The following is a 26,504-nucleotide window of genomic DNA, read 5'->3' on the forward strand; positions in this document are numbered from 1 at the left end:
CACCATAGACAACACCATAGACAACACCATAAACAACACCACAGACAACACCACAGACAACACCACAGACAACACCACAGACAACACCATAGACAACACCACAGACAACACCACAGACAACACCATAGACAACACCACAGACAACACCACAGACAACACCATAGACAACACCACAGACAACACCACAGACAACACCACAGACAACACCATAGAAAACACCACAGACAACACCATAGACAACACCACAGACAACACCACAGACAACACCATAGACAACACCACAGACAACACCATAGACAACACCACAGACAACACCACAGACAACACCACAGACAACACCACAGACCACACCATAGACAACACCACAGACAACACCATAGACAACACCACAGACAACACCACAGACAACACTATAGACAACACCATAGACAACACCACAGACAACACCACAGACAACACCATAGACAACACCACAGACAACACCACAGACAACATCACAGACAACATCACAGACAACACCACAGACAACACCATAGACCACACCATAGACAACACCATAGACCACACCATAGACAACACCACAGACAACACCACAGACAACACCACAGACAACACCACAGACAACACCACAGACAACACCACAGACAACACGCTCTCCCTGACCAGATTAGATCGTTTTTATGGTTTTAAACATCAGCTGGTGTTTTTTACAGTGTTTTATTGTTCCAGTTGGCGTCTCTGACCACAGTACGGTACAGTGTACTATTAGTAAAGAGAAGATAAAACCTAAGAGAGTCTACTGGCATTTTAACACCTCACTTTTAGAAGACACTAATTTTAGAGAGTCTTTTACTTATTTATGGGATTATGTTAAATCTGAGAAGGCAGTTTTTAGCTCATTACAGCAGCAGTGGGATGTGACTAAGTCACAAATTAAAGATTTTAGTCAACAGTACTGTCAGCAATGCGGGGATAAAAACAGACCCAAATGCAGGATAGCTAAAATAAATAAACAGATTTAATAACTTAAAAAACATAAAAGAGGGACAAGGACTCGACAAACGACATGACAAAGACGACACCAAGGACGACAAAAGACTACAACAAGGATGACGATTAAATACATCTTCTGCACGGTTGAATACACAAGACAATCAACACATAAGGAACAGGTGTGCAGAGGCAGGGGGAGTAAACAAGGGCGGGGCAGAAACATGACACAGAACGTAAACAAGGGCGGGGCAGAAACGTGACACAGAACGTAAACAAGGGCGGGGCAGAAACGTGACACAGAACGTAAACAAGGGCGGGGCAGAAACATGACACAGAACGTAAACAAGGGCGGGGCAGAAACATGACACAGAACGTAAACAAGTGTGGGGCAGAAACATGACACAGAACGTAAACAAGGGCGGGGCAGACACGTGACACAGAACGTAAACAAGGGCAGGGCAGACACGTGACACAGAACGTAAACAAGGGCGGGGCAGACACGTGACAGAACGTAAACAAGGGCGGGGCAGACACGTGACACAGAACGTAAACAAGGGCGGGGCAGACACGTGACACAGAACGTAAACAAAAGCATGTGGCCAAAAGTCCGGGCTGAATCCTGACAAGTACACTTTACTTGTCACAAGAAAAGCCCTCAAATGTAAAAAAGGCAAAATGTATGACCTGTTAGACATCACAGTTCAGGGGGCGCTGGGCCGAGATGGATGATCCATCTAAGTTATTCTTCAGTTTAGAGCAAAAGAATGGACAGAAAAGGTTCAAACATGTTGTGTGAACAGAATCAGGGGATCTCCTAACTACGAGAAGTTGTACAGCATTGAGCGGTCAGAGGCACAGATGGTGGAGGAGAACCTCCTCATGGACCTTCTGATCAGTAGTCTAACACTTTATCTACTGAGCTACAATATCCCATTAAAGCTTTTCTGTAAAACCAGACTGAATGTTTATATGAAATAAGATTATATGTTTGGGTTTGTCATGACATCACATCCTTTGACATGGTGATTTGTGATTGGTCCGTTGGTAAACCTTTACATTCCCTTAACTAATATTATTTACTGATTTACTGATGAACTTTTTTTTAAAACAGAATATTTTAAAACAGAATATTAAATAAAAAAGGTTGTAGTGAGTGGAATTAAAGACGAGCTCATCAATAAATAAAAATATTTTTATTTGTACACAACAGAAAGAAATTTAAATGAATTAACAATAAAAAAAATTAAGTCTTATTAGCATAAGACCTGTATCGCACACACACACACACACACACACACACACACACACACACACACACACACACAGGAAAGAAAACTGTCTGGAGATTTAACCACAAAATAATAAAATTTATATATCACTAAATCTGAAGAATAAACAAGAAAAATCAACATAAACAATAAAAACACACAAACAAACACATCTCTGTTAATACATAAAAGACATGAATAAACACTTCTGGGTGGAGTTTCAGAACTTCAGGATGTCCTCAATGCTGCTGAGCTGCTCCTCACTGAGGCTGGAGATACAGGAACCGGCTGTGGATAGAACCATGAGAGAGCATGGAGATGACGTTGGACTGTATCTGATACGATCAGTTTCTCTCTCAAATCTCCATCAGTGATCAGATGATAACATCAACACAGACTTCATGTTGGAACTAAAATGAAGCTCTACACAACTACACAATCAAAGTGTTTACACAACTGTTCTTTTTCTCTAGACAATCCACAGATTCATGATAAATAATCCCACTCTCAGTGTTTATAATGATTTATAATCCCACTCTCAGTGTTTATAATGATTTATAATCCCACTCTCAGTGTTTATAATGATTTATAATCCTACTCTCAGTGTTTATAATGATTTATAATCCCACTCTCAGTGTTTATAATGATTTATAAACCCACTCTCTGTGTTTATAATGATTTATAAACCCACTCTCTGTGTTTATAATGATTTATAAACCCACTCTCAGTGTTTATAATGATTTATAATCCTACTCTCAGTGTTTATAATGATTTATAATCCCACTCTCAGTGTTTATAATGATTTATAATCCCACTCTCAGTGTTTATAATGATTTATAATCCTACTCTCAGTGTTTATAATGATTTATAATCCCACTCTCTGTGTTTATAATGATTTATAATCCCACTCTCAGTGTTTATAATGATTTATAATCCCACTCTCAGTGTTTATAATGATTTATAATCCCACTCTCAGTGTTTATAATGATTTATAATCCCACTCTCAGTGTTTATAATGATTTATAATCCCACTCTCTTAATGTTAAATGAGCAGACCCTTTATAAATCAGTTAGAAAATGATCACTATCACACATCCACTTCACCAAAACAAAGCAGCTCTCACATCTCACACCCACCCACACCTCATCCTCCCACATCCTCATCCCTCCATCTCTTGGGGAAAAAAGATCTGCTTCTGATTCTGAAGGATGACTGTGAAGAGAATTGAGGTGTGTGGATGAGTGATACGTTACATGTGTATGTTGTTTAATTTTGTAATACCATTTATTTTGGTGTTTATTTGCATGTGACGTCACCAGATTACATGCCACACAATTTCTCCTCATTGTGCTGAATGTTTTGATATGTTACACGTCCATGTTGTAGTCATGGATTAATACGCTTCTTTATTCACTCTGAGGCTCTCAGCTCATTTTATTGTTCACTGTGGAGTGTCTAGACTCTTTATGTCCCAGTAAGTCCTCATGTCTGACTCCTTTTAGTTATGATGTCACAGTCTTGATGGAGTCCCTGATGTAATGTGATGTACATGGTCCTTAAACATCACATGATTACAAGCAAACATAATAGTCTCTCTCTCTCTCTCTCTCTCTCTCTCTCTGTAATGCCCCCCCAATCAGTCCTTTTTATTTACCTCTTTTCTCTGTGAGTATTAAAAAAAACCGATACACAAATTGATGGCCTCGGCTCTATGTCAGACTTCTCATCTCAGAGATTTACTGAATCTGTTTGTGTGTGTGTGTGTGTGTGTGTGTCTTTACTAATCCTCTTTATTCCTCTAAGCTCAACTTCAGGCTGAATTTCAGGATGTGTTTGTGTATCGTTAAGGTGACAAATCTCAGCGCTCGTGTGGTCTGAGGCCTCATTCTCCATCTCTCTGTTCAAAAAGTGTACACAATCCAAACTATCTCTCTCTCTCTCACACACACACACACAGACACACACACATCTTAAGTAATTAAAAAAATTGACGATGATGATGGTGATGATATTGATAGTGATGACCGCGCTGATGATGGTGGTGGTGGTGATGATGATGGTGACGTCACTGTTTATGATCACACTGTGCAAATTTATAGCAGCTTAATCTCTCTTTCTCTGTCAATTTCTCTCTTCCCTCCCCCACATCTCTCTCTCTCTCTCTCTCTCTCTCTCTCTCTCACTCTCACTCTCTTGCATTTCATTACTGTGTCTCTGTGTTCTTTTTTCATTTTATCTTTGAAATGCTGTGCTGGGTTTTTTGAGGTGTGGATGGTCGATACCAACACATTTGTTGTCTCTCTTAAACACACACACACACACACACACACACACACACACAGCTCAATCCTAATCCTCCTTTTACCTGCTGATATTCAGAATCACACAGCAAGAGATATCGAACTGAGCCACAGGAAGCCGTGGGTCAATACGGCACCGAGTGGACAATTGATCCAGAGGATTAGGGTTAGATCACACACTCCTAATTTAACACCTTCTACACCTCTCCATCACCTTTATCACCTCTCCAGCTCTCCATCACCTCTACTTGTTTTGTGTAGTTGACTGTGTTATTACAGACATAGACTCCTCCTCCATACGTGTATTTACCATCAGACCACAGACAGATCAGATCACTGTCAATTCTGTGTGTTCCTAAAGAAAATCCAACAACCACATGAACAAGTACAAGAGGCAATAACCTGTTTAAATATAACCCCACCCCATAAAGGGTCTTCAAAATTAAATTTGAGTTCCTCAAAGATATCCGTAATCAATTCAGTAAATTCAATGCAAAGCAACACCATGCAAGGCTAACAAATTATAAAAAATGTGCAATCAAAGCTAACATTCTCCGTACAAACAAGAAAGCTAAACAAAACAGTAGGAGTTCAAAATTAAAAGAACATTTTTATTAAAATAAAAATCAACAATCGGTAACACAGAGAGCCACAAAACTCCAAAATTAAACTAAGTATAAAATAAATTCACTTAGAATCTGCAATGAAAAACAATCAATCTCCTGCAGACATCAGACTACAGACCATCAGATGATTCTCTGGATGATTCTTCAGCACCATTCTCTGGAGCAGTGGCAGTGCGCATGCTGAAAGACCCGGAGAGGAAAACACGTTCACGATCTCACCGTGAGGAAGGCGTTAAGGAGAGTGAACACCAGGAAGGCAGCAGGACCAGATGGCATCACAGGCCGGGTCCTGAAGGCCTGCGCTGACCAGCTAGCACCGGTGCTCCCCGAGATATTCAAGCTCTCCCAGGAGCAGTCTGTTATCCCTACATGCTTCAAGCAATCCGTCATTGTCCTGTCCCGAAGAAACCCCAGCCCACCTGCCTTAATGACTATCGCCCTGTAGCCCTGACCTCCGTCTTGATGAAGTGCTTGGAAAGACTAGTCAGAGACTTCATCACCTCCTCACTGCCTGACACACTAGACCCCCTTTAGTTTACATACAGTACCATCCCAACCGCTCCACCAAGGACACCATCACATACCTTCACCACACCGCTCTGAGCCACCAGGACTCCTTCTTAATGGCAGCAAAACAAAGGAGCTCATAGTGGATTTCAGCACGAAGCAGGAGAGGAAATACCAACCGCTAAGAATCAACAGGACCCCAATGTAAAGAGTGAACAGTTTCCGGTTCCTTGATGTTCACTTCTCGCAGGATCTGTCATGGTCCTGTCACATCAACACTCTGGTAAAGAAGGCTTGTCAGCGTCTCTTCCACCTCAGATGCTCTCCAGAGAGTGGTGCTGTCAGCCGAACGTAAGATCCGCACTGAGCTCCCTGACTTGGAGTCTATCGACAGCAAGTGGTGCTGGACCAAAGCAGGGAAGATTGTGAGGGACCTCAGACATCCCAACAATGGACTCTTTTCTCTGTTGCAGTTGGAAAAGCATTTCTGTTCCCTGAAGATAAACACAGAGAGAATGAAGAGGAGCTTCTTCCCATAGGCCATCTGAGCCCTCAACCAACAGTACACCTAGAACCAGGTCTCTATGGACTCACTCACACATGACATTACAACCTCAGATGGACCTTTTCACACACGATACACTGCACACATCACTTTGGAGCTCTCTTCGCACTGGTCACTTTACACACTTTGTACATTACCATGTATATAACACATCTAAATTATATATAACGTACTTATCTGCATTCCATCACATTCATTGCACATTGTACAGATCTGTTTTTATTCTTATAGATCTATGTTTATTGTTTATTTTCTCTCTTTATTTTTCTTTTATTGCACCTTTTCTTATCACTACAAGGAACAGTCATAAAACACATTTCACTACGTCATACTGTGTAGGTTTATGTATGTGACAAATAAAATTGGAATTTGAATTTGAATTAGAAGAACTGACAAACACACAAGTTAGATAAACATGAGGCCTACACAACATCAAGATAAACATGAGGCCTACACAACATCAAGATAAACATGAGGCCTACACAACATCAAGATAAACATGAGGCCTACACAACATCAAGATAAACATGAGGCCTACACAACATCAAGATAAACATGAGGCCTACACAACATCAGGATAAACATGAGGCCTACACAACATCAGGATAAACATGAGGCCTACACAACATCAGGATAAACATGAGGCCTACACAACATCAAGATAAACATGAGGCCTACACAACATCAAGATAAACATGAGGCCTACACAACATCAAGATAAACATGAGGCCTACACAACATCAAGATAAACATGAGGCCTACACAACATCAAGATAAACATGAGGCCTACACAACATCAAGATAAACATGAGGCCTACACAACATCAAGATAAACATGAGGCCTACACAACATCAAGATAAACATGAGGCCTACACAACATCAAAACACAAACACTGAGATTCAGTCCTGTGTACTGTATAAAAACCTAAATAAAACTGTTCAGTCTCCTCCTGCAGCTGGAACAAAGTGTTTAACACAGACACCATACAAAAGAGGAGAGAAAACCGACTCTGATAACTGCAGAGGAATCTGTGAAGACCAATCCAGGGTTAGACCTTCTGAAGTATTCTCAGTGCTCAGATACAAGAACTGAGCATGTGAACCTCATGATCCACTCAAACCACCACACTACAGACCACATCTACACTTTACACACACTAGTCAGTCAACATGGACACACACACACACACACACACACACACACACACACACACACACACACACACACACACATGCTGACAGGCTGAACTCATCAATGTATACTGATCAGATGAAAAAGTGTGAGAGTGCTGATGGTCACAGCTGGGTAACAGGCATCACTAATCACACACACACACACACACACACACACACACTTCCCGATGAAAGTTATTTGGTAGTGTAGTGTTCATACAGTTTTAATCCCTGTGTGTGTGTGTGTGTGTGTGTGTGTTACCTACAATGCACAGTGCAGGTTTTATAAAACACTAATAAAGCTCTGTTATCTGAGACAGAGAGGTGGAGGTCAAGTTTAACATCTCTGTTCCTCAGACATGTAATTAACACAGAAGCAGCGTTGGGTTCTGCTCTTCTGCTGACCAACACCTTCATCTGAACATCATCTAAAACCTTACACTCAGAACTGTGACGTTCAGCCTGAAGATAATCCCTAACCCGTTAGTGAGTATGCTAATTATCAGTGTTTCCTTACTGTATGTTTTCAGGGAAATTCACACATTTGAGAGGAAACACTGTGACGTCAGACATCAGGAACTGATACCAACCTTTATATAAAATTTCTTGTAAGAAAAGTAACATTTCTGCAAAACATTCTTTTTTTCTAACCTATCAATTATTTATCTTCCTCTTCTATTCCTCCTCTATCAATTTCCTCCACTTTTTTCTATTCAGAGCTCTATTCTTAGTCTCAGTTCTCTCTCACATGCAATCAGCTTCTCTCCAGCCGTAGAAATGCCTCCTGCTTTTCAGTGATATTCTTTTTCATTTTTCTCTTCTTTTTTCTTTGTGTTGCTCTCAGACTCTTTCTGAAATGTTCTTCATTATAAATCTCTGTGCCAGGAGAAAGTGGTGTGTGCTGTCAGTCTTTCCTCTCAATGCTGCTGTCCTTTTGCTATAATCACAATAGAAAAGCACTGAAGAGGTTTATGTGGTTTTATTCTCTGGAGCTCATGACCTCTCAGTGTTCATGTCCATATTCAACACTGCAGCTCCACACGCTTCTACACCTCACTGTTTAATCTCACGCTTACATTTTATTATATACTACAAAACTCCAACAAACAAGACCAAAACTGCTGAAACAATCTACAATCCCATTCCGCAGTGGTCAGTCTAGGCTCCTGTTTTATTGACCATCTGACATGTCTGTAGATGAAACGAAGTGAACAGAGTAATATGTGAATGTTCTGCAGCAGGTCAAAGTGTTTTGTTTGTGTCAATCCTCTCTGTGCTGAGTTTCACCACAGAGATCCTGTTCATGCTTCTCCTTTTTTAAATCTTAAAGCTGGATGTATTAGGAGCTGGTTATAGATCACACACAACATTTTATCTTTGTCATTGTGGTGTCATTGTGTCAGCGAGATTGTGGTGCTGATGATTATGTGATTTGGAACAATGGCTTTATTTTCTGAGGTTTATTTTCCATCAGCCATTTAAATTACTGCTGTAATGCTTCACTTCCTGGATTAGAAATGCTCCACAAATTCACGTTTATTCAGGTAAGTTTACTGTGAGCTCTAAAACCTCAAACACTCCACCTGAAACCGATAAATGGCTCCTGCATGGAAAAAAAGAATATAGTCTTTATATAAAAGTGAAAGTCCACTTTCTGTCTGAAGTGTTTCAGTGTTGCAATCAAACACAAAATGCATTCACAAGCCGAGCTTTTTATTTTTATTTAAATTACTGGATCTTGTTGTGGCTATTAAAAAAACAATTAATTTCTCGCTAGACCTTACATCAGATAAATTATTAAATAAATAAAATACTTTTATTTTTACTTGAATGTATTGTCACAACCGGCTCAAGTCATGACAAAAAATTAGGACGCAGTGAAAACCAAGATACCATTTAATCTTTTATTTCAAATGTGAATAATTAGTCTAAACTTTGATAGAACGTTTTTAGCAGTTTAAACATGACAATGTATTTGAGAACGCAAATGAAAAACAACTTACAAAATAAGAAAGAAACAAAACAGAAAACAACCGCAAAAAATACCCAAGCGGAAAAAAAATCCCCCGAACCCAATCAACACCAAACTTAAATAAGGAGAGATAACAATCAAATCAATACATGATGGAACATCTGAAAACAGCGAATCGTTCTGCGTAATTAAATTAATCAAATCAGTATGTCGCTCATCCACCAAATAATTGAGCCGATCACATAGTGTTTTAAGAGCCTCTGAGTTTTGCAAACGGCCTTTTACTGTAGAACCGAATCACCGGGATAAAACTCATCTTCAGAGGGAGTTACATCAGCAACTACAACCGTTCCCGTCAAAAGGACAGGTTTAATATCAGACCCAATCATTTCATCATGTCAGTATCAGTAAGAGTAACCTCCTTACATGCATAATAGGGTTTTAACAAGTTTATGTGACAGACTCTGTTTTTCTTATTTCGATCTCGAGTTTCGATCAAATAATGGTGTAAGGTCCAGCAAATTTAGCCTGAAAAAGCGATCCTACAATAGGCAGCAATGCCAGTACTTGATCACCCTGTTGAAACGAACGGACGTCTGCACGACGATCAAAGAAGCGCTTCATTCGGTCCTGAGCCTTACCTAAGTGCGCTTTTGCCATTTGACCAACCTCAAAAATTTTCCTACGAAAATCGCCAACATAAGTCAGAACATTTAGAGACAAGTCAGATCAGATTTTTTCCAGTCATCAGCCAAAACATCCAAAGGACCTCCTACATCATGGCCAAAGACTAAAACCTGTACTCTGTACCTGTGAAGCCTCACGAGCAGCCATCAGCATCCAGGGTCAACCCGCTTCCCAGTCTTTCCCCATCTGAGTACAATACGATTGTAGTAAAGATTTCAAAGTTTGGTGAAATCTTTCCAGAGCTCCCTGACTGGAAAGCACTGGAAAGATTATGTTTAATGTGAAGTTGACCAAACACATTAGATGTAAAATTATTACTTTGGTCCGATTGAATAACTCGTGGTATTCCAAAGACAGAAATAAACTGAGTAAGTGCTTTCAAAACATTTTTCACAGTAATAGAACGAAGCGGGTAAGCAAAGGGATAACGTGTTACCTGACACATAACTAAATAAGTACCCGCTGCCTGATTTTGACTTTGGCAAAGGGCCAACACAGTCCACTAGCAAATACTCAAAAGGTTGACTTATCACAGGGATTGGACAAAGGGGTGCTGATTTTATTGCCTGGTTAGGTTTTCCTGCAAGTTGGCAAGTATGACAACTTAATGTAACTAGAAACATCCCGCATTAATTTTGGCCAAAAAACACTTTTTAAGAGCAACTTATAGGTCTTTTTAACACCCAAATGACCAGATGTATCATGCGCAGTTTGTAACACAAGGTCCTGGAATTTTTGAGGAACAACAATTTGCACAATGGGTTCTCCGATTGCAAAATCTCCATGTGGTACCCATTTTCGAACCAATAGACCTTCATCTAGGTAATAACCAGACCTTCATCTAGGTAATCACCAAATCATTACGCGATACTGACTCCTTTGGACTGTCACATTTATCAACCGTTTGTTTTTTTGACATAGCCCGTGTTACTGCACAGGACGGCAAAACCGTGGTAATGAATGAAGAATGCTCTTCATTCTTTGATTCATGAATTATTGGAGACGGAGTCACCACCAAGTTTGACGAACAATCTTTCCAAACACGGTTTCCAGCCAAATCGTTCCCTAGTATAACCTGTATTCCCTCAACAGGCAAACAAGGACGAACACCAATTTCCACTTCACCTTGAATTAAATCAGACTGCAGGAAAACTTGATGGAGAGGAACAGACATAACATCCATACCGATGCTACGTATCAGCACATTAACTCCTATATATGAGTTGGATGAAAAGGGCAGTACTGACTCTAAAACGAAGGATTCAGACGAACCAGTGTCCTGCAGCATTTTTACAGGCACATTTTCTACAGAATCAAGCAAACCGACATAACCTTCAGTAATAAAAGGATTAAAAGTCGGACTGCAAGGTGCGCAATTTTTTTCCTCATGGGAATGAGACAAGGCTGAAACAGCTACAGCAACAGGTTTCGCAGGCGGAAATTTTGAGTTGGTTTTAGACGTTTCTCATTTTTAACATCGGACACCGTAATTTTTATCTTGTCCTCCAACAAATTCACAATGAAATTTACCAGGCTGAGTGTATTTACGCCACGGTTACTCGGACGCAGTGAGAGATTTTTGTTCACTTATGTAAGTCGCTACACGATCAGAAATACAATTTTTTAATTGTTCAAGCACAATCAAATCCTTTAAATCGTCTAGTGTTTCAATTTCAGAAGCCGTACACCAGCGATTAAAGTACATCGAAATATCACCTAGAAACTCAACATATGTCTTTCTCACCTTTTCTCGAAAACCTAAGTTTTTGCCTGTATGCCTCCAGAACTAATTCATAGGATTTTAAAACTGCGGTCTTTACAGTCTGATACGTTGCTGCATCCTCTGTAAAAGAGGAGTGATAATGAGGAGAGATAACAAGCAACAGGTGTACACAATTTAACGGTACAGCTCCACCCACTGGCTGGCCTTAGCGTAGAAGCAGGAGACCCGTCACAGTATTTAGATATATAGTATATTTATTTTGTATATTTACATTTATATTAAAAATTCTATACAGTTTTTACACACACTATATATGTATTATTGTCAACCCCATTATTCCACCAGCAAATCATCAGATAAAGCCTTCACCAGAATACTTGTACTTCTGGTTCATGCTTCTACTTCCAGTTTTCATGTATATATTTACTGTGCTAATTCTGGCACCTGTTTGCCCTTGTTTTCTTTCTTGACTTTTCCATTTGTATTTGCATTGATGTGGATTTGTTTACCTTGTGGATTGCTCATGAGTTTCCCAGACTTTGGCTGTATTCCCCAACTCTGTATTGCATCTTGGATTGTTTGTTCTCAATAATAGGAACAATGAACCATGCATCAGGTGACCCTTATCATTGTTTACTCAACTCATATGCGAGTTGACATCATCTCATCTAGTATCCAGTGGGAGGACACATTATTTCCATGCAATTGCTACACCTAAGCACTCTGAATTTGCTGTTAAGTTTGGAATCTTGGTGGCCCAAAATCAATGGAAATCCTGAAACACTGCCTTCAGCAGTCCTAGATTAAGCCCTACCCTTCAAGCACAGCTAGCCTGCTGGGATGCCATGACAAAGCTCTCGGATTACATCACCTAGCAGATCAATCTGCAGAACCTTCTCTGTAACGAGCGACCCAGCAGCTAGCCCCATCCTGAACTCCCACCTAGTAAAGGGAACTGAAGCATCTACACTCCATTCGAACTCATGTGATTAGGAGAGGCACAGATCATCTCAGGAAAAGCCACACCAAAATCAACCCAGGTGAATCACTACATGTCTTCCCACAGTCTGTGGCTCTCGGTGCAGGTCAATTATGCCAAAGAGACCCATTGAGTTATTTACATTTACACCATTTTAGCAGATGCCCTTATCCAGAGCGACTTACATTTTTTATCTCATTTTTATAGAACTGAGCAATTGAGAGTTAAGGGCCTTGCGCAGGGGCCCAGCAAAGGTAGCTTGGTGGACATAGGAATTGAACTCACAACCTTCCGATTGGTAGCCCAACACCTTAACCACTAGGCTACCACATGTCTGCCCTAGTAGATTAAGGATAAACAGTAAATCTTTTTCACAATAACTATCTCCTCACCATGCCCTGCACCTCACTTCTTCATGGAAAAAAAGGATAGAGGACTACAGCCATGCACAGACTCCTGGAGACTCCTGGTATCCCCTACCCCTGGTCCCACCTATATTTTAATAAGAAGAAGCCTTTATTATTGTCACTTATACATTACAGCATGTAATTCAGCATTCTTGGAAGGAAACAAATTGGAAGACAGCATTTATTATGTCTAGGGGTCATTATCAATACTTATTAATAATTACCTAAATCTACCTAAAACTACGTCTCACCCCTCACCCTTCTTCTGTAGCTGCTGGCACTCTTTCTTCTCTTCCTGATCCTTTTTCCTCACTGCCCTTGGACTCAGCCACAGATACTTTCCCCTCATCTCTTTCCTCAACTATGGACTTCCTCTGCCCAATGTTTACTAAACCCAAGAAAACTTCTTGTTCTGCTCCTTGGCTTTCAGATGTGCTGCACAACAATCGAAGAGAGCTAAGATCATCAGAGAGAAAGTGGAAGAAGTCACAACATGATGCAGATCTTGATTCTTACCGAACACTCATGGCCAAGTTCTCCTCAGATGTGACTTCTGCCAAGACTTCCTTCTACAAGGAAAAGCTTGAAGCTTCCTCACATGACCCTCGGAAGAGCCACATCATCTCTTCTCTACTCAACCCCCCGGCTCCTCCTCCTTCATCCTCCCTGACTGATCTCAGCATGTCTGGCAGAAATATCATCATGGATGACTGCTCATCAGTTAAAGCTCAATCCTAGCAAATCTGACCTGCTGATCATCAGGTGATTCATCCCCAGGTCATGACCTTGCTGTATCCCTGCACAACGATCTGATCTCCCCTTCAGCCACAGCTCACAACCTTGGTGTAACCATGGATACTCAACTGTCCTTTTCCTCTCATGTTGCTAATGTGACTCGCTCATGTCGGTTTCTTCTCTACAACATTAGAAGGATTCGGCCATTTTTGTCCACACAGGCTGCTCAGGTACTTGTTCAGTCTCTTGTCATCTCTAGACTGGATTACTGTAACACACTGCTGGCAGGTCTACATATGAACGCAATCCGTCCTCTGCAAATGATCCAAAATGCTGCGATCCCTCCACTGGCATCCGGTAGCTGCACACATCATATTTAAACACTGATGCTGGCCTACAAAGCCAAAACCAGACCATCTCCCTCTTACCTCAAAGCCCTCATCACTCCTCACACTGCACCTCACACCCTCAGATCTACAGCACTGCTCCACTGGTCCCACCATCTCTCAGGGTAAGAGGTAAGTTTACTACAAGACTCTTCACTGTTCTGGCACCAAGGTGGTGGAATGAACTTCCCCTAGAGGTCCGGACAGCTGAGTCACTGGATATTTTCAAGGTTGAAGACCTACTTATTCAGGAAACTCTTCAACTAGCACTTTATTCCTTATCTTTTGCATTTAAAAAAAAAAAAACTCCTTTGACACTTTTTCATTGTAACTTTGAACAAATGTTTTAAACTCATGGTATCTTAAGTATGTAACTTAGTGATCCAGCATTAATGATTCAACGATAGAGATTTAAGCACTTATGTACATCACTCTGGATAAGGGCATCTGTCACATGCTGTAAATGTAAATGTAAATGTAAGTTTATTTCAGTATAGCAGTGACAAAATACATGAAGTACTTTGGGTTCATTGTAGTCAGTAAGAACACAGGACAAATCCTGCTCAAGCATTTTATACTGTTTCCCTCTTTGTAGATTAAATGAGGTTCCGATTTGAATGTGTATTGAGCGTAAGAGCTCAGTGTCTCCCAAATGGCTGGGATACACATTATCTAGTCAGATGTCTTTAAACGTTAATCATGGTCACGTACACTTTGGCTTGGCATTGTTACAGTTATCACCCAAATGGTCACTTTAAATGGTGATCACAGTCACAGACCCTTTGTTAGTGACGATCCTTGATGTCCTGCTGCCGCTCCCATTCTAACGGTTTAATGAAGTTTATTCATTTAGAGTTTTAAACGTATTACCTTATGATACGTAAGTCTTTTTAGGTATGAGCTCCTTCCGAGCTCCTTGGAGTGGAATTTGGGTGCATTTATCTGTAATTTCTTACTATGTGTAATGGATTGTTGCTCGTTGTGTCTCATTTTGTGATTATTTTCAGATCATTTCATGGGAAGTGACTGTGGGAGCTGAAGGTGAGAGCAGCGTGTCTGATGGATGTCAGGAAAGGATAAGCGGATCACACACTTAGCACACTTGTCCATCAGCACCTGTGTGTGTGTGTGTGTGTGTGTGTGTGTGTGTGTGTGTGTTACAGCTCCATTACAATCATTTCTATTATAAATTGAGATGATTATTATCTTTAAGGGATTAGTTACAGGTGTTTTTCAGGAGCCGAAAATCTGCCAGTGAAGTGAATATGAAGCCAAACTCACACAGAATGTCCAGGACTTGTAACTGATGGATTGCTATTAAAACAGCATTATAGTCTAATGTGGCGGATTAAGCAGCAGAGACAGATGAGCATGGCTCTCTATTAGTCCTCCTAAAAACTGGTGTTCAGATGTGAGATTGCTGATGCACACTGAACGTCTGGGATTCATGGCTTTGGTTAGTTTCCAGATGTTTGAACAAAACGTTATTGATTTCATAATGAAACACGGGAACAGACTGGATGTATTTAACATGAACAGACAAAGACATATTTCTATAGTTATTTTCACTTCCTGCCTAAATTTAGTTCAGAGAAAAGTTTAAAACAACATTAACACAGAGAGAGAGAAAAAGAGAGACCAAGCTCCTGCCCAACACTGTTTAATATATACAGTATATACATACATACAGATCCTCGCAAAAGTATTCATACCCACTGAACTTTTGCACATTTTGACACGTTACAACCACAAACAAAAATGTGTTTTATTAGGACTTTATGTGATACACAAAGTGGCACATAATTGTGAGGTGGAAGGAAAATGTTAAATGGTGTCCAAATTTTTTTTTCACAAATAAATATCTGAACAGTGTGGTGTACATTTGTATTCAGCCCCACTGAGTCAATACTTTGTAGAAACACCTTTTGCTGCAGTTACAGCTGCAGGACTTTTGGGGTTTGTCTCTTACAGCTTTGCACATGTACGTAGAGAGTGAAATTTCTGCCCATTCTTCTTTGCAAAATAGCTCAAGCTCAGTCAGATTGGATAGCGAGCGTCTGTGAACAGCGAGTTTCAGTCTCGCCACAGATTCTCAAGTGGATTTAGGACTGGACTTTGACTGGGCCGCTCTAACACATGAATATGCTTTGATCTAAACCACTCCATTGTAGCTCTGGCTGTATGTTTAGGGTCCTTGTCTTGCTGGAAGGTGAAGCTCCGCCCCAGTCTCAAGTCTTTTGCAGACTCTAACAGGTTTACATCTAAGATTGTCCTGTATTTGGCTCCATCCATTTTCCCATCAACTCGAGTTTCTCATATATATACCAACAATTTTTTTAAAATTCAATGGGCAGTCCATCTATCGCTGGTGCTGTCACATCCAGAAAGAAGGGAGACAGACCTGTACAGCTTCAAAAGAATGGGATTTAATAAATGATAAAGACAAAAACAGTAAAAAGACTAAAACAATACAAAAAGGATGATGAAATAACAAAGACGACACTTAACTAATGATTCTGCGCTGCCATCGGCAACGCGGCTCACGTAAATACACCTAGCAATGATTGACAATTAAGAACAGGCGTGTAGACAGGGAGGAGTGAACGAAGGCGGGGCAGACACGTGACAACAATAACAATAGCACATGGCCAATAGTCCGGGCTGATTCCTGACAGGTGCAGTCCAGAGGAACGTTGATGCACTGCAGCTGTAACTTCCTCAAGGTCAGTTTTAAGTGAAGTTCCTTTTGGTGTTCTTTGCTCAGTAACATCAGGCTGTTGAAAAGTTCATCTGAACACTGTTTGTTTGTGTGCGCCTCAGTATACTTGGCTGAGTACAAGTCAACAGTTAGTCTCCATCTCCACAGGGTCTGAGGTGACCGTTCCTTCAGGGCCATATGTTGTTTGGAACTGTCTTTTTTTCCCAGATTGAAGAAGTAAGCTGTAGGAGCGTCCACATCATGTACAGACACAATACACGCTCTAATGATTGCTCCTTTTGGCTTTTTCCTGTAAAATTCTTCTTAGTTCCTGCTACTTCTGAACAAGATCCCTCTGTGTATTTACTTTGTTTGGGTCGATTAAAACATTTTTGTTTCATGAGATTTTTTTCACATCACACATGCCTTGTTTTATATTAATTGAGGTGTGTGATGTAAAGTGTGTGTTTTATCTAAAGTGTGTGATGTAAAGTGTGTATGCTACTTAACACCACTGAGGAATAATCTTTCTTCCAACATCCAGCAATCCCAAAAAAGCTTAAAGCTCTCACAAATCTCTAGATCTTGTTTTGGTGTTGTTTTGAAACTTTAATAAGAACACTGTGGTTTTGTTTGAGACAGAATGACTTGTGATGTGATGAGGTGATGTTCAGAGATAATACACATAATACACAGACTCATCACACTATTTCACCATGTGTTCCACATCTAAATGTTCAGCACTTCATCTCCCTGCTGCACTTTAATCCAACTATACTGTCGAACTCCTTTATTCTGTCCTTGCCGTACATCGACCGGCCGTAACTGTTTAACAGTTTTAAAAAGCTGATTTATTCAATATCAGTGAATACTTCGATATTAACAAGTACAAAGTCCATAACCTTTTTTCCTCTAATCATAAGCAGAAACTGTCTCCACTTCGTCAACTGATAGAATCTTTATGTTTAATTTAGGACAAAAATGTATCTTCACTCCTCAATGTTCACATCACTGTGAGTTTCTTGTAAAAATAGCATTTAGCTCTTTCAGGATTATACAGTACACTATTTTATTAGTGTCCAATTTTCTTACTTTAACCCCATTCACAGTCAAAACCCAAAGCGTAGAATAATAAAAGGTTGTAGGGAGAAAGTAAGAAACAGTGGTATTAAAAATCAGAAAATCAGGTGAGGAACTAAGAGAATCCCAAGTGCACTTTTTTTAATTTGCCTCCAGTGGCCCTGCTGTTTTTCAATCTAAACCTTTTCTGTTGTCATAGAATTTCAGCTGCTTTCTTTGTGTGCTTTTTATAACTGATACAACAAATTTCTAAGTCCAGAAAGAACTTCTCCAGTTCAACCTTTCCTTAGTCTCATCTAAAAAAAGCATTGATCAGGTTGACTGTCTATAGATTGCTGTTCCATCCTTGAACCACATCTACATCAGTAATTAAGTCATCTGAAGTGAGAGGGAAGGCACTGTGTGTGCGATGCCATCTTTAACCACATCCACCATATCCAGTACAGAAATGATGAATCCTTAAGCATTCAAATCCTGAGAGTATCTACACATGCAGAAAGAAGCTCAGTTATACAAACACAATTTCAACACCAAGTGGCAAAATAAACACACGGAAAAAAATGTGTATGGAATTTATCAGGCTCTCTTATTCAGAGCGACGTACAAAAGTGTTTTTAAGACTCTACTGATGAATGCATTAACACTGGTTCACTAGGTTGCAGACAGGATACCATGAGTGTAAAACTGTTCAGGGTTTTCTTTTTTTTAAACATAAGGAAAGAAGCACTAGTTTAAATGTTTCAGGAAGATGAAGGTCTTCACCTGTCACCTAAAGACAGTCAGTGACTCAGCTGTCCGGACCTCTAGGGGAAGTTCATTCCAAAAGCTCGGTGCAGAACAGAAAAGAGTCTTGTTGTAGACCTCCCTCTTACCCTGAGAGATGGTGGGACCAGTGGAGCAGTGCTGTAGATCTGAGGGAGTGAGGTGCAGTGTGTGGACTGGGGGAGAATGATGACAAAAACACAGCTGAGAATAACAGATGTAAATGTAACCCACTCAAATAATTGAACTGATGGATCGAATATTTCTGTCACTATCTGTCATATCTGAGAATAAGTGTTTATTATTTATATTTATATATTTGTTTTCTTTTTCTACCTAATGTATAGCATGTTTAGTCATGTAAAATACATTTATACTGTATATATATTTATATATATATATATATATATATATATATATATATATATATATATATATATATATATATACGTATGTGTGTGTGCATTTTTTTGTGTATGAAATGAAATGGATTATTAGAGAAGTTTAGTCGAGTTGCTGACGTCACTTGTGCACCAGCAGTGGTGAAAGATGCGTGAACTGTTTTATTGCTTTAGGTTCAATAATTTTTATTTTCTGTATAATTTTGGTGTATTTTATAATGTAAGATGATGATGATGGTTGATGTTTTTTGTTTTTTTTATTGCATAACAAGAACAATTATAATATACATACAGAGGATCACAATGTGTTCATCTATAATAGCATGAAAGGAAACAACAGAAAATAAATAAATAAATAAATAAATAAATAAATATACAGGGAAGAAAACTTACAGAGTTCCTAAAAGAAAAGGATTCAAAAATTCTATACATCAGTTTCGCTTTTTTATTTCTTGCATCTTTTAGGGCCTCAATATATAATACTTAAGTTCAATTTTAAATAATATAATGTTAGGTTTATTATTATTCCATTTCTGTTTGATTTCTGTTTGTCAATGAGATATTTTCCATACATAATTATTAGGTTAATCACCAAATTTTGCTCCAAAATCTTATTTTTATATAACAAAAATATATCTTTACCAGATAGTCGAATCTTTATTTTTGTGAATTTGAATATTAGATATTTAATATAAATCCAAAATGATTGTGTAAATACACATTAAATAAATAAGTGTTTTATGGATTCTTCTTCTGAATGACAAAAGACGCATGTTGTCTCCATGTCTCTGAAAAATCTTGACTACTTGTCTCGCTGGATAAATCAAATGAATCACCTTATATGTCATTTCTTTAACTTTATTGCTGAGGCAGTGTTTACTAGATAAACTCCAGACTTCTTTCCATTCAATCTGATTATACATCGAGTTCCAAAAAGGTTTGCATTTAGGCAATAATGTACTTCTACATAATACGTATTAATGGTGTGAAAATTATAGATAAAAAATGTATCTATAATAGCTGCCTCACCAAAATTATACCATTATCGTTGGCAATTTCTGTAAAATAAAGATTTATATTTAAACTTAATATATTTGTTGTTCCAAATCACAGAGTTGTGTGGAGAAAAGTTATGCTTAAAAATGAGCATCCATAAAACAAAAACCTGTTTATGAAAAGCAGAAAGCTTTATCGGAACCTTGTTTATCGGAAAAAAAAATTCTAAACACCCCAATTTATCAAAATTTAATTCAGAGATGATATTCCAAATCTTGTCTTTAGAGTTTAAGTAGTTCTTTATCCATTTTTTTTAAATACACAGTTAGCAGTGTTAAAGTCAAGTACATTTAGACCACCATCTTCAATTGGGTGAAAGTTATCAATGTTATGTAAATGTAGTGGATAGGTGCTGACGTCACTTGTGCGCCAGCAGTGTGAAAGTACAAGTCTAAATACTAAATACAAGCCTAAATACAAGCCTGACTGTTTCCTTGCGTTAGGATTGTAGCATGTGTTCTATGAGCTGAATCTGTTTCATCACACTGTGATTGTTTTGGATTCGGGTCGATAAGGACGCGATACGGTGGAGTTCATACCGATGGACTGTGCACTCACAGGACTGTACTGTAGATTATATTATACTGTAACTAAAGTCTGTTTTCTTCAACATTAGTATTTGGCGAGAAATCTGTAGTTTCTTTTTTCTTTCTTTTTTTTACATACACACACAGACTGAACTGAGCTAAACACATTTCTGCATCAATTGGGAACTTTGGCACTTCTACATTTGTTTACGGACTGTTCAGGTTATATATATATATACGTATATACGTATATATATATAACCTGAACAGTTACATCGGATTGTTGAATAACATCAGTTATTGTTTAATTGGTAAATTGTGATGAATTAAGAATGTTTCCTTTGTTAAATGTAAAATGTGAAAATTGCATAAACTTACACTATAGTTTAAAGGTAAAGAAAAGTTAGTAAATACATTAATATTCACTCAGGTTAGTTTCTGTGTTTGTGCCTTTATTCAAGCAGTTATATATTAAATAAGATCAGATTTCATATGACACGCTATTGTTAAACGTTTTTGTGTGAGACCCCGAAGCCGAGACTCCAGACATTAAGACAAATTGTTATGTTAAGTGTTTGGTGATCTCAGACCAAGTAGATATTTTCCTCCTTTTCTTTAATGTCACAGACACACTTTCAGTTTTCTCTCAGCCTTCCATAATAATCACCTGTGAATGATGAATTTACCAAAACAGAACAACGAAATAAAGACAAAGTAATAAAAAAGAGGAAAATGTTAGACTCAGAGATGGAAGAGTGAGCACACCTTAGCAGTTTAATGGTGAAAATAAAAATGACATCACTGAAAGATTATAGAAACATGACGGGAAAATAACTAAAGTGGAATTAACAACATAAAGGGAGGAGAGAGATAGAGAGAGAGAGAGAGAGAGAGAGAGAGAGAGAGAGAGAGAGAGAGAGAGAGTAAAATAGTGAGTGCTGGTGATGATGTGGAATAGAATGTAGAAGTAAATACAGATTAAGAATAATATCAGTGGAAGTTTGGGGTCTGTAGACTTTAGGCCTGCAGTGAGACAGACTGCTTCATGCCTACCAGAGAAACAGATTTTTTCTCTGTGTGTCGATCAATAAAGCACTTTGTTTGTGAGATGTGAGATGTGAGATGTGAAAGAGCGTCTCGCTGTGGAGAAATGAAATTTTCCACTAATCAATCCGTACAAGCGCGAAATGAAAGAAGACTGAAAAAGTTACACTGCTTTCAGAAAGACACACACATCACACAACAACTGTATATCACTACACACAATTAAAACAATCACAACTTTATATCACTACACACACTGATCAGTAATAAACATGTAACTCAATCTCAGTGTCTAATTGTCTCAGTGTCTCCTTGTCTCAGTGTCTCCATGTCTCCATGTCTCAGTGTCTCCCTATCTCAGTGTCTCCCTGTCTCAGTGTCTCCATGTCTCCTTGTCTCAGTGACTCCCTGTCTCAGTGTCTAATTGTCTCAGTGTCTCCATGTCTCAGTGTATCCTTGTCTCAGTGACTCCCTGTCTCAGTGTCTAATTGTCTCAGTGTCTCCTTGTCTCAGTGTCTCCATGTCTCAGTGTCTCCTTGTCTCAGTGACTCCCTGTCTCAGTGTCTAATTGTCTCAGTGTCTCCTTGTCTCAGTGACTCCCTGTCTCAGTGTCTAATTGTCTCAGTGTCTCCCTGTCTCAGTGTCTCCATGCCTCAGTGTCTCCTTGCCTCCATGCCTCAGTGTCTCCTTTTCTCAGTGTGTGGGTCATTGATGATTGTCTGCAACACTTTACTGTTTGATGAGAGTGTTGATGTGTCCCTGCTGTGTGCTATTATAGAAAACATTTTCAGCACACTTTCAGAAAGCAGCGTGACGTGTCTTCAGTATCCTGAGGGTAATGACGCCTACGGCCGTGATCACTTCACACCACAACACACCATCTGTCTCCTCACTTCTACACCATACTCCAGCTTTTAGTGGCTGTGTTGTTGTGCAGGAGGAGTTTAATACAACACGTGTAAATGTTTTACTTTCAGAGTCCACATGCGGCAGTATTCCTGAAAACAGGAAGTTATGCCGGCGTCTCAGGACTCAGGATCTGGGTGAAGATCAGCTTCACTGATTCATTGTCAATCCTGTCAAAGTGATGCAAAGCAAGTGAAAGTGGGATTATAGATCATTATAAACACTGAGAATGGGATTATAAATCATTATAAACACCTGAGAGTGGGATTATAAATCATTATAAACACCGAGAGTGGGATTATAAATCATTATAAACACCGAGAGTGGGATTATAAATCATTATAAACACTGAGAGTGGGATTATAAATCATTATAAACACTGAGAGTGGGATTATAAATCATTATAAACACAGAGTGGAATTATAAATCATTATAAATGTAATGACAGGTCATGAGACTGAGGATCCATGTGCACGCTTTTAATACAAGCTCGAGGTACAGACAGGTGTAGGTCAGAATCGGCAGTCACAATATCAAAGGTGAGGCAGAAATCAGAAACGGTAATACAGGCAGAAGGTCGGGGCAGGCGGCAGACAATAACAAAGGGGAGCAAAAACCAAAACAGAGTCAAAACCATGAATACACTGACAGACAAACGCTCAGACCGATAGCAGAGGCAAATCGAGACTTCGCAGAGAAGGGAAGTTCAAGATCCTGTTTTATAGAACACCTGTGATTGGGATCAGCTGGTGGTGGTAATGACAGGAGTGGTGGCTTGTGGGAGATGTAGTTCGGGAGTCGTTAGAACTCGGGTGAAGGTTCCCTCTGGTGGCGGTCAGGAGACAAGGCAGGTGCTTCATTCATAACAGAGCCCCCCCCCTGCGAGCGGCTCCCGAAGCGAGGAAGAGCGCGCCGTCGGGGCCGCCCGCGAGGTCGAGGGGCTGGCTTGTCTGGATGGGACTGGTGAAACTCAGCAGTAAGTGAGGGGTCTAGGATGTCCCGTGCTCTCACCCATGACCGTTCCTCTGGTCCGTATCCCTCCCAATCGACCAGGTACTCGAGCCGGCCGCCCCGGCGTCTGGAGTCAAGGAGGCTGCGAACCTGGTACGCTACCTCGTCCTCGATCAGCAAGGGCGGTGGCGCTGGTGGTTCGGCAGTTTCCTCTCGCCCCCCTCTTGGACCGTCGGCAGGCTTAAGGAGTGAAACATGAAACGTGGGAGATATGCGGTAGCCTGGTGGAAGTGCCAGGCGGTAGGAAACAGGATTCACCTGTCTAAGCACCTTAAAAGGACCCACGAACCTGGGGCTGAGTTTCCTGCAGGGGAGACGAAGTCGTATGTCGCGGGTGGAGAGCCATACCCATTGCCCTGGCTGATAGTCAGGATGTGGTCTACGCCGTCTGTCGGCTTGGCGCTTCTGGCGGCGGATGGCTCTCTGTAACTGGCGGTGTGCCACGCTCCAGGTTTCCTCGCTCTTACGGAACCAATCATCTACGGCAGGTAGATCAGAGGGTTCACCGGACCAGGGGAACAGGGGAGGCTGGTATCCGAGGACACATTGAAAGGGCGTGAGACCGGTGGCTGGCTTGATGAGCGAGTTCTGTGCGTATTCTGCCCACATTAGATATTTGCTCCAGTCAGTCTGGTGATCGTGACAGTAGGAACGAAGAAAGCGAGTGAGCTCCTGGTTGAGACGTTCGGTTAGCCCATTGGATTGTGGATGGTATCCCGAGGTTAGGCTGACGTTCATATTCAGTCTTTTGAAGAAAGCTGCCCACACTCGGGAAGTGAATTGTGGGCCCCTGTCCGAGACGATGTCCTCGGGAATGCCGTAGAACCGGAACACATTACTGCACAAGGTTTCAGCTGTCTCGAAAGCCGTGGGTAGCTTGGGTAGCGCAATCAGGCGGCACGCTTTGGAGAACCGGTCTACGACTGTGAGGATGACGGTACAGTTATCGGACTTGGGCAGGTCGGTAATAAAATCGATGGCGATATGAGACCAGGGCCGTTGAGGGATGGGTAGAGGTTGCAGTAAGCCTGCCGGGAGCTGATGTGATGACTTGGACGTGTTGCACACGGCACACCTCCTTACAAACTCCTGGGTGTCCTGGAACAGAGAGGGCCACCAGAAAGTGTTTCGTACCAGATGGAGCGTGGCTGATACGCCGGGATGACCGGAGCTGGGTGTAGTGTGTAACATATGTAACAGGGCGGAGCGTAAGGTCTCGGGTACGTAGGTTTTGGTAGCGGGACAATCGTTGGGAGGTGGAGATAGCGAAGCCGAGAAAGCGTTGTAATGCCTTGACAGTCTGGGGCCGGGGCCATTTTAACACTGCCTCCACCTTGGACTCGTCCATGGCGACCCCTCCAGCGGAGATGATGTAACCCAGAAAAGACGTAGAGGTTTGGTGGAACTCGCATTTCTCTGCTTTAGCATAGAGCTGATGTTGAATCAGTCTTTTCAGCACTGCACGTACATGCTGGACGTGAGCCTCCATGGTTTCAGAGTATACTAGTATGTCGTCAATGTAAATGATTACCCATCGATCCAGCATGTCTCGGAACACGTCATTGATAAAGGATTGGAACACGGATGGACTGTTAGATAGGCCGAACGGCATGACCAAGTATTCGTAATGGCCGGACTGGGTGGAGAAGGCGGTCTTCCATTCGTCCCCCTCTCTGATGCGGATCAAGTTATAAGCACTGCGTAAATCCAGTTTAGTGAAAAACCTGGCCCGGCGCAGCTGTTCCAGGGCTGAGGGGACCAGGGGGAGCGGGTAGCGGAATTTGACGGTCACGTCATTCAGAGCTCGATAGTCTATGCACGGGCGGAGGCCCCCATCCTTCTTCTTTACGAAGAAGAAGCCGGATGATGCTGGTGACACGGAGTGCCGGATGAACCCTTTTTCCAGTTCCTCCTCGATATAAGTATTCATGGCCTCGGTCTCTGGCTGAGAGAGCGGGAAGATTCTGCCTCTCGGGGGTGTGGCATTGGGAAGCAGCTCGATGCTGCAGTCACCGGGACGGTGAGGAGGAAGCTTGGTAGCCTTGACCTTGCTAAAAGCCTCTATGAGGTCATGATATTCGGCCGGGAGGTCGGGGTTGACGGGAGTGGCCAGCGCGGTGTTTGCGGAGTATAGTGGAAGCAGGGCTTTGGAGGGCTGGTTATGAGGAGCGCAAACTGGATCCCATGATATAATCCGTGGTTCTCTCCAGGAGATGATCGGATTGTGGAGCTTTAGCCATGGTAACCCCAGGATCAGAGGATGACGGGGAGAGGTAATGACGTAGAACCGGATCGTTTCGCGGTGATGGGAACCCACCAGTAGCTCGATCTCTTCGGTGACGAATCTTATCCGTCCTTCCCCGACGGGTCGACCGTCTATCGCTTCGACGGCTGCGGGGACCTCACACTCTGTCACGGGGATGGCATTGGCTTTGATGCACTCCTCTGAAATGAAGTTTCCAGCAGCACCAGAATCAATGAGTGCCTCTAATCCAATACTTCCGCCGAGTACGTTCAGGCGCACGGCGAATCGGGCGTCTGTCTGCGTATGCGAGACGAAACTAGTCACACTCACTAACTTGCTCTCGTTCTGTGGTCTGACGGGACAGGAGGGCAGACGATGCCCGGGCGCGCCGCAGTATAAACAGAGCCGGTGATGCATGCGACGTGCTTTCTCCGCGGGAGTGAGATGAGCG

The sequence above is a fragment of the Tachysurus vachellii genome, chromosome 23, assembly GCF_030014155.1.
Source record: "Tachysurus vachellii isolate PV-2020 chromosome 23, HZAU_Pvac_v1, whole genome shotgun sequence".
NCBI classification, from domain to species: Eukaryota; Metazoa; Chordata; class Actinopteri; order Siluriformes; family Bagridae; genus Tachysurus; species Tachysurus vachellii.